The sequence below is a fragment of the Balaenoptera physalus genome, assembly GCF_965194825.1.
Source record: "Balaenoptera physalus genome assembly, chromosome: 12".
Taxonomy (NCBI): Eukaryota; Metazoa; Chordata; class Mammalia; order Artiodactyla; family Balaenopteridae; genus Balaenoptera; species Balaenoptera physalus.
The window spans coordinates 29,023,278-29,037,500 of record NC_138897.1 but is presented as its reverse complement, the minus strand read 5'-3'; the positions used below and the strand labels follow the sequence as shown (position 1 = coordinate 29,037,500).

At 39.1% G+C, this 14,223-nt stretch overlaps 1 protein-coding gene across 4 annotated transcripts in view; it reads left to right on the top strand.

The window, feature by feature from the left end:
* The first annotated feature begins 1,325 nt into the window (after positions 1 to 1,325).
* Positions 1,326 to 14,223, top strand: part of SLC14A2 (solute carrier family 14 member 2) — a 450,031-nt gene continuing 437,133 nt past the window's right edge. For 2 of the 4 annotated variants that reach the window (XM_082416693.1, XM_082416694.1), the window contains exons 1-2: positions 1,337 to 1,676; positions 10,846 to 10,977. The gene's annotated coding sequence lies outside the window, so the exon portion shown is untranslated. Of the gene's footprint in view, positions 1,677 to 10,845; positions 10,978 to 14,223 lie in introns of all 4 variants that reach the window. The other 2 variants (XM_082416696.1, XM_082416695.1) reach the window with 2 other exon arrangements.

The following is a 14,223-nucleotide window of genomic DNA, read 5'->3' as shown; positions in this document are numbered from 1 at the left end:
CATGACTAGACATTATTTTCTTTATTCATCCCACTTATAAAATATTTGGTACTTTTCCTCCTGTCAGTCTCACAGGAATGCTGAGGTTAAAGTGAATGGTCTCACAAGGCCATTAGATTTCTTTGCAAGGGATGACTTTCAAAATGGGGATGTATAACTCCTGGAGAAAATTAGGAAAGTCCACAAAGATAACAAAGAATTTCACCTATAATTACCAATAGAGACCACACATGTCTTCTAAACATGGGTCTAATATTGAACTATCAAATGAAGATTTCTTAAATACAAGAGTAAATTAACCTGGAAATACACTAAATTTTAAGGACTAGAATCTCTTTTCTTTAATCAGAACGAAGGGCAAGACCTCAGCAGTTACTAAAAGCTGTTATTGCTGGTTTAAACAAAGAAACTAAAATGTTTATTATTGCAATGTATCTTTTTATATGTGCCCAGACTCCAAAGCCCAGTTTTATTTTTAAGGTACCCCAACAGAGTGGTTGCTATAGATATAGCAAAAGCCCAAAGGAGAGCATGCTGTGCCTTTGGAAAAACAGTTCCATTTCTAAAAGCAAGGGATAGATATTGAGGCTTAAAGGGAGTTGATCCTTAGGATAAATGTAAGGTTTTCCTTACATTTCCTTACATCCTTAGCTAATGTAAGGTTTTCAGAATAAAATCTAAGATTTCAGGAAAATCTAGGGACCAGTTATGTAATGTTCAAAGAAAACATTGAATATGAGTGAGCCTTAGTTTTTACCCAATGCTTAAGGCAAATTATTCTACTCGATATTGGAGAATAAAAATTTATTTTGTTTCTTTTTGTAATAATGATAATGAAGAGGAGGAGAATGAAATGAGGATGATGAAAACTGGAGTTCTAGGCACTTGAGTTGTAAGTTGCTTCAGTTCAGAAATAACCACAGTGATGGTACTTGACTTTCGTCTTGTCCTGTCTCAAAGAGAAAGGGTCCAGATCCTATGAGAAGGGTTTCTCATGACCTTTTCTTTGAACCTGCTTCTCCCACCTGAATTTCATGGCAAAGTGTGCTCATGTACCAACCTTCAAGATGGCAAATTAGTTTCTCAAATGGAGTTTTCCATCCTGGGAAGGCCAGGTGTATGAGCCCTCCTTATCTTCCATCAGCTCAAAGACAAAAATGTCTTATGAATACAAGATTTGTAAAAATTTAACTTCTCAGTAATGTGTAAAGAAAAAAAAGGAGGAAACAATGTGGCAGAGGGGAGGCCAAGCAGAACCAGATTGGCCACAGGAAGAATGATCTTCCAATGGTTTTCTCTGGGGCCCCTGAGATGGGTTGTCTGGCTACTTAAGAAGAAGAAAATTCTCCAATGGGAAAACAACCCTATCCTCATGCATCACTTGATCATTGAAGGAGAACAGGATGCCAGTGAGCACAGTCCCAGGGGAGGCACTTCAAAAACAAATCTCCTAGAAGGACGGACCCACTTTAGTGCTCAATTGCTGATAAAGAGTGAGGAAGGACCAAGTGAGACAGGTTAGCAAACACCTGGACACACTGTGTCCTCCATGTTGGTAGCCTTCTTTGCCTTGATCACCTGAGAAGGATCCCAAATTCTTATTCCAAGTTGTCTCTTTGGTGACACTGGCTACTCTTCTCAAAACCATCATTTCAAGCCTCAGGAGGAACTGTGAGGTAAGGCATATCTCTTTTCCTGACTTTGTCTTCTCTTGCCAAGATTTGGAAATTCTTCTCTACCTGTTCATGGAGGAAATTACTGGCTGCAAGGCTTCTTTTTCTTTTCCTCCCCACCTATCAAAATAAAAATACAACATTGTATATGCATATATATATATATATATATATATGTATTTATATATGTATAATCATTTTCCTGCTATTAAAACATATTAGGTACTTGTCAGCTAATAATGTAGATGATTTGAAAGCCTTTTGAGGATAGGATCCTACTTTTGATGGTATGGAATAATATAGCTGTTATTTCATGTACAGCATCTCCCAATTAGTTTACTTTCAACCCCCCTCCATGCCTCAATTCCAACCTCAATGTAGATTACAGCATTAAAAAGATCATCATAAAATGTAGCCTTGTACAAGGAGATGATCTAGATATTGAGTCTTGCTGTCTAAGCCTAATAAATTATGCAGTTTTGTCCACTGTATTTCACCTGAGAGAATGAGTGTGTCAAACACCATAGTGCATGAATTCTCCAGCCAGCCTGTGTAGATGCCAGAGCTGTGAGTGTTTAGCGCCACAATCTGAGAGTTGGTTTTACAGCGCTTGAAGAGTGAATGTTATTAATTCTTTTTTTTTTTTTTTTTTTGGTTGGGGTTGAGAATATGCATTATTCTGAAGGGACTTGTATGTACATGGAATATACTATATGTGATAATTGTTGTGTATTTAATAATGTTCAGAGGGAATGCTGTCACCTAATTATTTGCATATTATTCTAGAGTGGTAATGAAAAAGCTAAAGGGAATCCCCCAAGAGTTCAAACGAGTTTATTTGGGACAAATGAATATCAGCCTCCAGAGGCTCCCATCAGTAGAACAAGAGGGCATATTTACAGCTTTATCCGTGCACATGGGAGGAAGTTCCAAAATCTATGCTAATTATGCAAGCTCTCTGAATGGCTGTAGAATGGAAAGCTTTTGGTCTATCTGATGGTTTGCTCTACCTTCACGGGGTGTGATTGCAGGGCTGACATGTGCTGCTCCCTGTTGACTGTGGAACTTTTTGACAGGTATGATGGAGGGTTGGGGTTTGAAGACCCTTGAGGACATTGTACGGTGGTGGGTTTAGGTTTTGTATAAGGGTGGATTTGAAAGCAATGGTGGTAAATGTGCATTCTTATTTTGTCTCTCTAGAGTAAGGCAAGTATTATAACTTTATTATGCCTAAAAATCCAAATACAAATTGGCCTTCCCAATACAAGAAAGATAATCAACAACTCATTGCCTTATATTCAGATTAACTGGCTGATGTCAAGGGAAATTTTATTGGGCATATAAGCCATGATTTTATATCAGTAAGCCAAATTCAATCAATACATTTGCATCAATTAAAAGCTACTTCCAATTTTTAAACCTCTACTTGAGGTTTTAAAAAGCTTTTACCAGTAAGGCATCTACCTAGTTACTTACCAGAAACCCCCTCTGCCTTACATTCCATACATACTAATTTTTCATGAGGAGAAAATGTTATGAGGTGAGGAGAAGTGAGAAGTAAGTGGCGGTTTGCTGAGAGAAGGAGATACCTGTGTTGGGTAGCAGCTCCCCGAGCTTTGCTCAGACCACCGAGATATGAAATGTAGGTACTGAGGCACAATTATGGCCCTGATCATGATAAAAAACTAGGTGAGAACTGGGGGCTGCTATTTGGTGCTGGGCATGGAGACAACTCCATCTCAAGATCCTGTCCCCCAGTATGCCAACACTCCAGCATCCTAGCGGCAGGGGGGCCTGGAACGTCCCCTGGTGGCACCAGCTGTCAGGCAGCTTGGAGGACCAGAGAATAGCATTACCATTCATCTGCTAATGAGTGATATCCTCACATCAACAGGCTAAATGTGGTTTAGTTATGATGTACACAAGTATAAGTTGCATAAACTTGGAGCCAGTGGATGTGAAGGACAGGCTGGAATGTTCTTTTATCAATTACCTGACAGAGGATTTTTAACAACTTCATGCAGTAAGTTGCAAAACATTTTATTATAGTCAACTCTAAATTATCTGGAGATGGAAGGAGCAGAAAGAGCTGGGCATCGGCATTTGTTGAACAGAGCAATGTAATGAGGGCCTTGGGGGTTAAACACAGAAGTAGAGAAAACTGCCTTCGTGGTTCTTATGAGCCCTTGATGGAAAAATAGATTGAGTTGGTGCCATTCAAAGACACAGGACTAAGATCTCACTGCTTGCTAAAATCCTAGCACTAGAGAACCAACTCTGTGAGTTTATAGATCTTTTTAATTCTTCACATATTAAAAACTTGAAGATACAATGGAACATGGAACACATCAGAGGGCGAGGGCTTATAGCGTGGATTCCCGGCTGGACCCATTCATTATTTTATTCAACAAATATTAAAGCGAGCACTTCATATAAGTGAATCCTTGAGATCTCAGCAAAGGAATCTGCAATAGAACTCCTCCACTCCAGTGCAAGAAGACAGGAACATGGGGAGAGAGAGGGGACTTCCCAGGGGAGAAGAGGGTGGGAGGAAGAGCCATGGTTCAGAGCACGGGTTCTGATTCAGAGTTCTGCTTGGAGCAGAAGGACTGCCATTAGAGTGTGAGATGGAAAGATAATTTGGAGAGGCTGGTAGGCACAGAAAGACCATGGAAATATAGGAGCAAAATGTGTTGTTTCATCTGCATATGGGAGAGAGTGGTCATTCGAAAAAGAATTGATCTTTATATTGAAATATAGAAGACAATTCCTAACAGGCCAGATGGGGATGAGATCAAGTTCTGACCTTCCGCACAAAATATTCCATGTAGCTCTTTGTGGCTTATATTAGTCACTGGAGAACACATTTTCCTGAGAGGCTGTGACATAAGAGCCTTCAATTAAACAAGTTTCAACAATGATCCTTCAGGAAAGAAATCAGTACAGGCACACACAGATACACATACACACATACTTAATTTTAAAAAGAACTCTTGTCTGTAACCCTCCAAGACTAGCCTTAATGTGCAATGAATTGTAAACAATTTTATTACATTTTATTTCATCTTGAAAATTCTATGATTATATTTTTATAGGCCTTTCTTATTTATAATTATATGTCTATGGCAATTCACTTATTTCCTAGGGGTTATTACTTTCCCTGACCTTTTATGTTTTAAGGAAGGCTGAAATACTACACTTTAAAGATAAAAATAATTTGAGCAGCTGAGCACCATAAGCAGCTGTTGTGAAGGTGCTGATTTAGGGTGGTCTGCGACTCAGGCCTCATGAAGGGGTTTTGCACATACATTGAGCTAAGGACACCCAGAAGATGCTGAGTTGATTAATTATCAGATCAATAATCTACAAACTGTGAATATGCAGGAAACCAGAGTCCGTTGGCTTTTCAATCCATTGTGGAAATAAGGGTCTTTACATGGACTCTGAGAGAGTTCTGGTCCAGTGAGTCAATAATTCCCTTCATATCATAGAAAATGTATTGCCCCTATAGGCCATGGAATGCCTGGGGAATGTCCTTCAGTAACCGAGTATCCTGCATAGTAGATTATGCATTAACTTTATAGTCTGCTCTGGGACCTAACTGGTAAATAACACACAGTTAGGTCCATTTCACCTACTAGAGACTATCTGAATGCTCTGGGGAAAACGGTGAGGCTTTACAAGCATTTCAAGCAGACTCAGGCAGCGGAGAAATAAAATATAGTCACTCTGGTCAAAGATTCACATGGCATTTTCTCATGTGAATATTTCTAGACTCTCATTGGAGGAAAGAAAAAAGGAAGAAGGATGGAAGAGAAAGGTAGGAGGGATAGAAGGAAGGAAGGAGAAAGGAAAATAAACCTGATGGTGTGTGTGTGTTCATATGTGTGTGTGTGTGTGTGTGTGTGTGTGTGTGTGTGTGTGTTAGTTGAAAGTTCAAGGTTGGAACCAGCATCTAAAATGGCAAGTTTAGCCATAATACTTCATTGGGTCACTAACAAAAGTTTGAACAGCAGTCTTCAAACAATAAAGAAAAGAATTTTTGGTTAAGAAGTTGACTCTGCTGCATCTAAATATGAACAGTTAGAACTGGAACATGGAGCATTCATACAGACCTAAGAGAACCACACGTTTCATGATCGAAATGATTCGAGGGTAGTTGGAAATACCTCTACTATTGCCTAATGCAAAAAAAACGACAAAAAGAACCTGGAGGCGCCCAGACTGTTACCTTAATAATAACTAACATTTGAAGAGCCCTTTATAATTTACAAGGCATTTTCTAGCAATTACCACAGTTAATTCCCACAATAACCCTGTGAGTTTAAATATTAGATTTATTATTTTACAGCCAAGGGAAATGCTGCCCAGGGAGAGTAAGTGGCTTTTCCCAAGGTCACTCAGGAGTCAGCCGTAAAACTGGAACCCAAAGCCAGATCTTTTGACTGTAGACTGTCTGTCCCATCACATCCTCTCTGCCTTCATATCCACGGATCCCTCTGCAAACAGTTATGTCTGTAACAAGGTAGAGATGTAACTACCTGGAAGGTAGAGTACGTACTTGGCACAAGCTCATGGGCCCTTAAAGCTACTCTTTCAACCAACATACAAACTTGAGCTTGAAAGTCTAGACTTCCAATTTTTTTTTTAAAGACAGAATTAAAGTAGACATTGGGTTTTTTCCCTCAAATGCAATTATTTCACATATTTCTAACTTTTATAATAATAATACTTTCTCACCATAGTTAAAGTTTAAAAATAAAACCACAGGTCAGATGTGACCCTAGTTGTGGATATTCGTGTTTGAGAGACATAAGACAGGAGTGAAGGCAGTGCAGGTGGACAGCTGAAGCTACAAGATCCCTGGTGTAAGGCCTGGGGCCAGGCTCTGTGAAGGAAATGATGATGAGCAGATCACAGCCTCTGCTCTCAAAGGAACCTGTGATCTATTGAAAACACAACTGCAGAAATGGAAAGAGGGGAGAAAAAGGAGGAAGAAGTGAGGAAGTGTGTGCCCTGTTTGAGGATCAGAAAATAAGCCAGTTGTTTAAACCGAAGGGCTTACCTTGGAGAGCAGTGGAGAAAGGACCTGGAGAGAAAGACTGAAACGCCATGCTGAGAAGTTGGATTTTATACAGAGAATAGCGTGTGTCGTGGTGATGATAGAGTGGGAGGAGGGCTCAGTGAAAGGGTACTTAGGGAAGGCAAATATAGTAGGAGCTCAGAGAATCAATCAGACAGGAAGAATTGGGGATGGGAGAGACCTGTTGTGAAGATATGGTAGTATCCTGAGGTGAGATAGTATGAACGTGAAATGCCAATAAAAGGCAATTACTATCATTATTATTTATACCGTTATTATTAATGAGAAGCATTCCCAGAACTCCCTCTGAATTGCTTTGAGATGTATTACTTAAAATGGGTTTTGAGAGGGGGGGGGGGGGCTTCCCTGGTGGCACAGTGGTTGAGAGTCTGCCTGCCAATGCAGGGGACACGGGTTCGAGCCCTGGTCTGGGACGATCCCACATGCCGCGCAGCAACTAGGCCCGTGAGCCACAACTACTGAGCCTGCGCGTCTGGAGCCGGTGCTCCGCAACAAGAGAGGCCGCGATAGTGAGAGGCCCGCGCACCTCGATGAAGAGTGGCCCCCGCTCGCCGCAAATAGAGAAAGCCCTCGCACAAAAACGAAGACCCAACACAGCCAAAAATAAATAAATAAATAAAAAGAGTTTTGAGAAATACTAGTGCCTCTGGAAATTAATAGGTGTTTAAACACAAAAGACAAAAAAACTGTGATTAAAATTTGATTAAAATTTGTGGGAAAAACCAACTCTTAAAAATTTACAGCAGGATTTAGGAGAGAATTTCATATGCAAAATGCACATTTTATTTCTGAAATGGTAGAGGATGCTGCATTTCCTAAACACCTTTGACTAATTAGGATCATCCTTCTTTCTCCAGGAAGGCATCATTCACTATTTGTGGAGACACCTTTAGTCAAAGATTATTTCTGACTGAGAGATAAGAAACCTAGGTTCTAGTTCACTTACAGATTAAAGGTGTGAACTTGGACATCTATGGGCCTCAATATCCTCACTCATCTTGCTATCCTAGTTTGGTCAAGAAGATAACAGGACACAGTAATGGAAATGTTGAGATAGTTATTCATACAACAACAGCTCTAGTTGATGGGCATATCCTCTTATTAAGGTAATAACTAATTAGTGGCCACCCACTGCTCCTGAGACAATTTGTTATAGTTCTCTAATAGCTCAGGAAATTATCTTCTGGAAACAAGTCAAGCACTGGGTTTCTCCCTTAATTTAAAGTATATCACATGATCATGTAAGTATGAATGTGCCAGAATAGCAGGGGTGAAAGCTCAGAAGAGTCAGATATCTTCCTTCTCACCACTGCACATCTCACCTCCCCAAATAATCCATGTAGGTAACCTCCAATTGTTGCCCCATGTCTCATGGCTTATTGAGTCCAGGGAAGGATGCTAGGCTTTTATGCTAAGATCTAAGATCTACAAGTAGAAATATCCAGGAAAGAATGAATATTTCAGACCCCCAGATCAAAGTTAGTATCACATCCCTGGTGTGACATTCTCCCAACCTTTATACAAATGAAAATAGTGCTTTATTTAAAGAGGCAATAATCCAAGGGGAGTAACTGCTTAAAAAAGCAAAGAGGAGCATTATCGTATACTGACTGTGTGTTGGGCAGTGAAGGAGGCATATTGTAGGTTATCTAAGTATAATCTGGTGGACCACAGAGGGCTTCATTTTCAGCTAGCCCTTGGTTTGTGTTTTAGCTCTGTTTAGCTAAATTATTTAAATTATCATCTGTAATATGGTACCTACTTTATGGGATCGTACTGAGTATAAAGTTATATAAAGTATGGAAAGCAGTGCTTTGCATATAGTAAGTGCTCAATAAATGCTAGTCTTTATTATCACTATTATTTTATTATCAATTCAATTTCTAACATTCCCCAACACAAAGGAAAAAACAAAGACTGAGACCTGATATGACAAAAATCTACTTGAGAAATTTTCTAAATGGAATTTTACCTTCAAAGGTAACTGAGAATATTTTCCTTTTCCCCCATTCTGCCTGAGTTATGACTTCTTTCAGATACTGTTAATTAGAGAACAGAAACACCAGAGAAAATGTATTTCACTCTGACTTGTCTAGAAGGAGCTTCCATGTCCTCCACCTGGGTTCAGAGGCCAAAGTTAACCTTTATTATGGCACCAAATAGTCCATTAGCAAAGCACACAGCTGACATACTCTCCAAGGGCCCAGAGCACATGTTGAGGAAATGCTGCCTCTCTCTCCCCTTCTCAGTCCTGCGATCCCAGCCAGGGGCTCAGTGCCCAGCACCTTCTTCCTACAGAACAGCAACCAATCTTAGACCAAAACAACAAAAAAAGGAGAACTGCATGAAGTCTAAGGTGAAGAATAGAATAATTTGCAGGGTGCAGGGCAGATATCTAAATTCCACATAATTTCAGATGATACTTTTGTACCTTTGGGGAGAAGCTCTGACACCAAGAAAACGAGAACTGTGAATTGCCACTTGGATCCCATATCTCTCTTAACTCCACCTTCCTCTTCTTCTCATCCTCTTCTTTTTCTTACATTGTCTCTCCTCTTCTTAGTCTCCTCTTCCTTCAAGTCTCCCCCCTCTGTTTCCTCTTCTTTTTTCTCCTTATAGTTGTCATCATCACCACTGTTGACTTTTTTTCCAGCACTTACTATTTGCCAGGCACTGTGCTAAATGCTCAATATGCACTACATTTTTTAATCTGTCTACAAAAACACAACTTACAGAACAACACACTTTCTGAACAAGAAAAAAAAAAAAAAGGCTGGGGCCCAAAGGCTACAAAGTCTTCAATGACGATGGAGCATCGTGGAGTGGGTCAAGTTTAGGTGTGCTCCATTCATCTCAGTGGAAATGGCTTTTCCTACAGCATAAAGAGGGAACGTAAATGGAATTTGTATTGTTACCCCAATGCTAATGTATTCTGTGGCAAATAGTGAATGCATTCAATTATGTGTGCATGTGGGTTTGATATATCCACTTGAAAATAAGCTTAATATTATTTTAAATGACTCTTATTTTAATTGAATCATATACTGGAATTCATTCTTGTGCATTTTTCTAATAATTACCTTGGGGTGAAACAGGGAAAAGTGGAATGTGGTATTTATTTAACTTTTTATATATATTTGCATTCCAACATAGATCAAACTTTTGCATATGTCATTTTAATTTTGTATAATGCACATGGCAGTAATATTTTTAAAAACATACCACAAACCATATTCCCAGGATTTAGTTTGCACACTGCAAGAAACTATCGCAAGTCTATGTGATGTTAAGTGTGACTATATTACAGTTTTGAAGACTGTATTAAGATTTTTGAAGCTCAGAAGAACTGGTTTTTAATCCAGGTCCTGTAATTTCCCAGCTGTGTGATCTTGGGCAAGTTCTGCATGAGGTTCATCAAATTTCCTCTTTGGTAAACATGGGAGTAATAATAGCCACCTTTCATAGCTATTGTGAAGGTTAAATGAGAAAGCATATGAAAAGGCCTGGCACACAGTACACATTCAGCAGAAGTTAGCTTCCTTCCTCCAGCATGACTTCCATTTATTGTAATAATGGCCCATAATCTATATCTATACCTACATCAACCCATATCTATATAATCTAACATATATATGTGTATATGAGTACATAAACACACACAGGTATATACGTGTATATGTGTGTTCACACACACACAACCGTACCCACATATGCAATCATACTCATAATAACACACGGGTGCCACCCCAAGTGTACGTTCAATGTAGGATCAAACCTAAGGAGGTATGAAATACTCACATATACTCACTTTAATCCACATGTCACTCCGTACAAGGTCTCACCTACAGAGGTGTAAAAGCAGACTCTATCTCCCTGCTCTGCCTTGGTAATAGTACCATGTGTGCCTCAGATGTACCCTAGCTCCATCTAGTGGAGCTTTCCACTTTCCATGCCATAGTGTCTCCTGTGCTGGCTCCAGCCATTGCCCCAGCTCACCATTTTGCAGGCTGCCTCCACCATCCTAAGAAACAGCTGTGCTTAAAAGAGTTCCTCTGTACTTCTATTTAGGCCTGTTCCAGTTTTCTTCCTGGGTGTTTCTGGACATGAGTACATCGCATTGAAATATTCCCACCTCTACCTATAGACAAGGAAAAGGCTTGGGGCACCTCAGTCCACTGGGTCAACAGGACATGAATGACTGTGAGTACATGAATCACTTCTAAGTCCATGTCTTCAGGATCTAGAAGGAAAACTCTATATCCTTCGATGAAGGGTTCCTGCATTACTAAATTTGGGACTACTTTGAACTTATTTATTTATTTATTTACTTATTTATTGCAATGAAAACTTTGGCCTCCAAAAAGATGCCACAGGCCAATTGTTTCAAAGAGATGGGCTGGTTCTGGTTTTCCTTTGACTCTGAAGGAAGTCAGGTTGTTTATAGATACTGTTACTGCTATACATCAATTAAACCATGGAATTCAATCCTTATTTCCTTTAGCTAGAGGATTTAATGCACCAAAAATATTAACAATAGTAGAGAAAAACCAGGTCATTAGATCTGTGTTTATATAACCGATTCATTTTGCAATTTCTTTAACCCATTCAAAAGTTTAAAGGTGGCTGGGAAACATGGTAGTGGATGAGGTAGGGAGCACTAATTCAAATATTGTTGGTTGGTTATTTAAACCAAAGAACTAATAAACACTATTAAAAATCAGTCATGTCATTATCAATGTTCCATTGAAGTGATCAGTTAAATTATTATCCTATTCCCATTATCCATATAACAACAAAACACATACAAGTTGGGCAGGGGGAAGAATATCAATCTGTGGTCCCCACTTGCTCTCCCTTTGCCCCAGATCTTGGCCTAGGGTCCAGGCATGTTTGAATTGGTCTGATGGATTTTTTTCACTGTTTCACTTCAGTTACACCAATGTTATTGCTGAGTATGTTACCTATAGGTCCAATAAAAATAGTAAAGCCTTCTGCCTAAGAGTTCCCCACTTCCAGGATAAAAGAAAGGGTGTCAGTAGAGAAAAGTTAAACAAGAGTGACAGGCAAAGAAAGGCAAGATGAGGTTCACTGCTGGAACAGATTTGGCCCGAACTTTCTACTACTAAGTTAGTAAGTCAAATCTCATGGAAGAAGACAGGAATTCAAACCAGAGGTAAGTAGATTGTTCTACTCTCTTTGTGCACGTAAATGAGACTTGCATGAATTTACTCAACTGACTCACATTGTGAGAACGTAACTCATTTGGAAGGGTTGGGTTTGTTTTGGCAAAGGATGAATGCCCCAGTTTGCCTTCCTGTTCCTTTGTTTAAGGGGCAAATGACGCTCATTTGACGTATCTTGCAAGAAATCAGCATCTCAGTCTCTGGGCTGGGAAGAGAAGGAGGAAATGAAAGCACCATGTTTTCATTATTCTTGAAGTTACTTATTTGCAAAGAGGTTCTTCATCAGCTGAATCTGTTTCTTCATGTACTGCCTCTCAGTTCTGCTGCCTTTATTGTAATGTTACATTTTGTATCTAATATTTCTTGCTACTGTTTAGAAATCATTGTGCTTACATTGGGCTTCATCGATAATTTTATGTAGCATAATCCATCACCATATTGGATGTTGGAGCAGGGAGAAGGGCATTACTTTGTCTTTCACTTCGTGCTCAGACAGCTCTCTTGTATTGATTCCTTGGCTTTTGTGTTCGTTAGATGATGATTTGCACTTTTCCTGTATTGTGTTTATCCAGATTATGTTTCAAATGTGTCTACAACATATCATCATTAACAACAAACATTTATTGAACCCTATGGGCTCTGGATAAGGCTCCAGGCTAGGTACTAGGGATAAGATGAATTTAATGTGATCCCTACCCTGGAGGATTTTATTATCTATTGGACCATGTTTGTTTAAAAAAAAAAGAAAGAAAGAAAATATACCTAATGGCTTATGCCCAGTGAGTGCTACAGGCAATAAATGCTCTTGGAGTTCAGAGAAGGAAGTGATTGGTGTGGGCTAGACTGGTCAGGGAAGGCTTTATGAATGAGATGAAATTTTAGTGGCTTCATAAAGATAAGAAGGATATTTTTATGGGATAGGGAATATAATGAGTTTCCAAATACTACTGTGCCAGGTTAAAAAATAAAATAATGTCTGTATCTTTAAATTACAGTTGACTTATTAGCTATTTATGAGCTTCAGAGAATCAACTCACCTGCTTTCTACAATGCTTTTTGCAGAGTTCTATTGTTAAGAGCATCGCATACCTCCGTCATATACACCAGGGAAAGGTCAGTCAACAGTCTGTCAACTTTCTCATTAAGACTTACCTGGCCTGTGTGACAACTTTTAAGATTGTCTTTTGCTTTATCTAAAATTTGCCCTAGTTTCTTCCCTACTAAAATCTCTAATCAGAAAAAAAAAAAAAAAGGTATATTCAATGATTTCTTAAAGCAAAGTGAATTTTAAGGTAATAGAACAGGAAAGAAAAAAGTGACTTTCTTGTGAATGTTGCCACCCAAATCTTTAAGAAAACTCAAGTTTGACCTTGGAGAAGATATTAGTTCCCCAAGGGAAATATCCATTTATGAGCAGTTGCACGGTTTTTCCTCTGTAAGAAAAAGACGTTCAAACATTTTTGAAGATTGAAAACTTTGCTTATTACTTTTGTGGGACTTTACTGGTCCAGCTATATATTTACCTCAGCTTATTGACAGAAAGCTTGGCAGGAAAACTATCTGTGGCCAGCAGTACTAATATTCTAAGGACTAAGCCCTGTGGCTTTCCTAATGCCAGTTCTCTTTCCAAAACTCTCCCTGTGAATTATGTTATTTTTTTTTTAAATCTCTGTTTTATAATTTATTTTGGGTTTGGTGGAATGAGAGGCAAGGAAGAAATGAAATCCATATTTTCTTCCTTTTGTTTTTTCATGCAGCGTTTACTAGGGGCCTCTATCACATACACAGTGTAGAGCATTCCACAGACCTCCTCATTGTGTTAAACAGGGGAAAAGGGATGAACACTTACATACTCTAAGATAATTGGATCAAAGAATAAAAGAAAAAAGTTCTTTTCTATGCTTGTTCTCCTTAGTCCTATCAGGTGGTGACTGGGTTTAAATTTTCTAATTAAACACAACTCAACGTTTTTCATTTTAGAATAGCATCTTAGGTGTAATATGGACAAATATGCAGTGAGTGTGAACTATAAATGCTCAATCAGGGATATTCCCTTTCACAAGAAGCATCTCTGCGTTCCTTCCCAAGATGGTTGGATGTGTTCAGGGAAGTCTTACATGCCCTTTTTGGGGAGAGGGGTCTGCCCTGCATGCTGTCCTCCATACTGTCCACCTGAGTGACGCTGGTCTGATCTAGTTCCTGAACACTCTGTGCTGGTGTCTGCCCACTATGGCTAATATTATCTGTTTTTTGTTTTTGTTTT